The 3731-nt window shown below is 34.1% G+C and overlaps 1 pseudogene; it reads left to right on the forward strand.

Annotated features, from left to right (window-relative positions):
- The first annotated feature begins 1385 nt into the window (after positions 1 to 1385).
- On the forward strand, positions 1386 to 2602 carry LOC145413656 (ATP synthase subunit a pseudogene; annotated as a pseudogene).
- The last annotated feature ends 1129 nt before the right edge of the window (positions 2603 to 3731 follow it).

The following is a 3731-nucleotide window of genomic DNA, read 5'->3' on the forward strand; positions in this document are numbered from 1 at the left end:
TCAATACTCAGATTCGGGTGCTGGTAAGGGCAGCTGATGTTATTCATTCTTGAACTGTTCCTGCTTTGGGAGTGAAAGTTCATGCTATTCCTGGTCGTTTAAATCAGATTAGGTTTTTAATTTCTCGTCCCGGTTTGTTTTATGGCCAGTGTTCGGAAATTTGTGGAGCTAATCATAGTTTTATGCCTATTGTAGTAGAAAGAGTTTCTGTTAAGTCCTTTTTGTCATGAGTTACATCTTCTGATGAAGCTTAGGTTAAATTTCACCAGATGACTGAAGTTTAAGTGTAGGTCTTTTAAACCTGTTATAGTATGATTACTTCTGGTGGGTAATTAAAAAGATAAGCTAAAGCTGATGGGTTCATATCCCATTTATGGGTATAATTCCCTCTTTTTAGTGGATAAAAGTGGTATAGTTCTTAGTGAGGTTGAGCTGATAATGTCAATTTTGTAATTTAGATATTACCTATACCTGCGGAAGAAGTAGTTAATTAATTTGTGTTAATTAAAAGATTTTCTTTTGAATTTATTTTTCTTATCCTAATTTGTTTTTTTCTACTTTAGTTTCGGGAACTTTGCTTTCTATTTCATCTTGTTCGTGATTTAGGGCTTGAATCGGGTTGGAGTTGAATTTGCTGTAATTTATTCCTCTTATGATTACTAAAAGTAACCAGTATTCTTCGGAGGCAGCTTTGAAGTATTTTTTAATTCAAAGTTTGGGTTCTTTAATTATTTTTTCAGCTTCGTTTATATTAATTTATTTTGGGGTTGCTTCTGTTATTTTATTTTGTGCTTTAATTTTGAAGTTAGGGGGTGCTCCTTTCCATTTTTGGTTTCCTCAAGTTATGGGTGGTTTGCTTTGGCCTCAGGCTATAATTTTGATGAGGGTTCAAAAAGTTGCTCCTTTGTTTTTATTGTGTTATTTGGCTAGAGTGAGGATGATGGAAGCGTATTTTTCTGTGGCTAGGATATTGTCGGCTGTTGTAGGTGCGGTAGGGGGTATTAATCAGACCTCTTTGCGTAAGGTGCTGGCTTTCTCTTCAAGTAATCATATTGGTTGGATGCTTTCTTCTATTTTGGTGAGAGAAGTAACTATAGGTGTTTTTTTTTTTTTTTAATTCTGTGATTTCTTTATCTATTGTTGTTCTTTTTCATTATAAGCAAGCTTTTCATTTTAATCATCTTTTGACTTATAATTTTCCTGCTGAGGTGAAAATGTTAGTATTTTTTTCTTTGTTGTCGTTAGGGGGTCTTCCTCCTTTTACTGGGTTTGTTCCTAAGTGGTTAGTTATTCAAGAGTTGGTAGGGGCAGGTAATTTTGTTTTGTTGGTTGTGCTTCTTGGGTCTGCTCTTGTGACTTTGTATTTTTATCTTCGAGTATCAATTATGTCTTTGACTATTAGGACTCCTAGGTTGGTAATTTCTTTTGCGGATCAGCAGAGATTCAAATGGGTTATGCCGTGTTGTGTTTGTTAATTTTTTTGGACTTTTAATTCCGTTTATGATTATAATTGTTTGGTTGATTAGTTAAAAAATAACGAGTTTGTCAGGCTTAAGTTATCCTGTGAGGATATCATCCGATCCCTCAGATGGCTCATATTTTGTGGCTGAATTTAGTTATGTTTTTAATTACGTTTATTGTTTTTATTGTAATGAATTATTATATTAGAGTTCCAAAAAAAATTGAATCAAGATCGGGAGAGATTGGTATTGTAGAAAAGATCTGAAAGTGATAGCAAGGTTATTCTCTATTTTTAAACCTTCCTCTGGCTTAATGGAGTTGGAATTAAACTGACTTTCTACTTTTTGGGGGTTGATATTTTTGCCCTATATTTATTGGGTTTCTCCTTCTCGGTGGTCTGTTGTGTGATATAAGGTGAATATAGCCTTGCATCAAGAGTTTAGAAATATTCTTGGGCCTAAATTACAAAGTAGAACTATTATTTTTGTTTCTCTGTTTTCGTTTAGTTTTTAATAATTTCTTGGGTCTCCTGCCCTATGTTTTTACTAGATCTAGGCATTTAGTTATGACTTTAGGGTTAGCTCTTCCTCTTTGGTTGACTTTTATGATTTATGGTTGGTTTAATCACACTCAGCATATGTTTGCTCATTTAGTTCCTCAGGGAACGCCTGTAGTTTTAATATCTTTTATGGTATTAATTGAGAGTATTAGAAATATTATTCGGCCTGGAACTTTGGCGGTTCGGCTGATGGCTAATATGATGGCTGGCCATTTGTTGTTAACTCTTTTAGGGGGGACTGGTCCTTCGTTAACTTCTTATTTTTTAGTTCTTTTATTTGTTGCTCAGATTTTACTTCTTTTGCTTGAATTTGCTGTTGCAGTTATTCAATCTTATGTTTTTGCCGTTCTAAGAACTTTGTTTGCGAGAGAAATTAACTAATGGCATCATCACATGGACATCATGCTTATCATTTTGTAGAAATAAGACCGTGGCCTTTAACTGGGTCTATTAGAGCGATAATATTAACTACTGGATTAGTTAAATGATTTCATCAGTTTAATATAGACCTTCTTATTTTGAGGTTTGTTGCTGTTATTTTGACTATAATTCAGTGGTGACGAGATGTAGTACGTGAAAGGACTTATCAAGGATTACATACTAGAGTTGTAGTTGCTGGATTGCGGTGGGGGATGATTTTGTTTATTGTCTCAGTTTTCTTCTTTTTTTCGTTTTTTTGGGCTTTTTTTCATAGAAGGCTGGCTCCTGCTGTGGAAATTGGTATGACGACCGCCTAAGGGGATTATTCCGTTTAATCCGTTTCAAATTCCTCTTTTGAATACTATTATTATTTTGTCTTCAGGAGCTACAGTGACGGGCTCATCATGCTATTATGGGGTCTAATCATAATGAAGCTCTTCAGAGTCTTGGTATTACTGTGTTTTTAGGTGTTTATTTTACGGCTCTTCAGGCTTTTGAGTATTTTGAGGCTCCGTTTACTATTGCTGACTCGGTTTTTGGATCTTGTTTTTTTGTAGCTACAGGTTTCCATGGTTTACATGTGATTATTGGTACTACTTTTTTGATGGTATGTTTGTATCGTCTTTATATGTGTCATTTTTCTCCGACTCTTCTTTTTGGTTTTGAGGCTGCTGCATGATATTGGCATTTTGTTGATGTAGGTTGATTGTTCCTTTACATTTTTATTTATTGATGAGGTGGATAAAAATAAGTAAGTAGATTAGAAAGCGAAGTTTTGCACTTAGTTTCGGCCTAAGCTTTGACTATGTAGTCTCTAATTTTGGTAGAAGCCAAGGGAGAGGCTAATCACTGTTAATGATTGAATTGAAGTTGTGGTGTAAGTATACACGATACGTTTTCGCTTTATAGTTAAAATATTTTTTTAGAAGCTAAGCACTTTTAGATGTATTCATCTTTTTCGCAACTTCAACGTGATATTCTACAAATAAATTATAAAAGTAAATATTAAAGAATGAGAGTATAAGGGTTAAAATAAGGAAGATTTTTATAAAATTTAAAGTTTCTATCACTAATTATTTGATGTAGTTTGGACGAGTTTATTAATGTTTGGAAGATTCCTTGGCCTCCTCTGATTTCGGATCACCCCTTATCGATTATTTTGGAGTAGTTTTGGCCTAGACTAAGGCTAGATTTGGATAGGTTGAAGGTGGATAGGAACGGTAGGAATCATATTGAACCTGAAAATACTACTAAAGGATAGAGATTGAGTGAGTTTAATTTGAAGTTTACG

The sequence above is a fragment of the Coenobita brevimanus genome, chromosome 97 (genome assembly GCF_032717465.1).
Source record: "Coenobita brevimanus isolate Jiangsu-jjx chromosome 97, ASM3271746v2, whole genome shotgun sequence".
Classification (NCBI taxonomy): domain Eukaryota; kingdom Metazoa; phylum Arthropoda; class Malacostraca; order Decapoda; family Coenobitidae; genus Coenobita; species Coenobita brevimanus.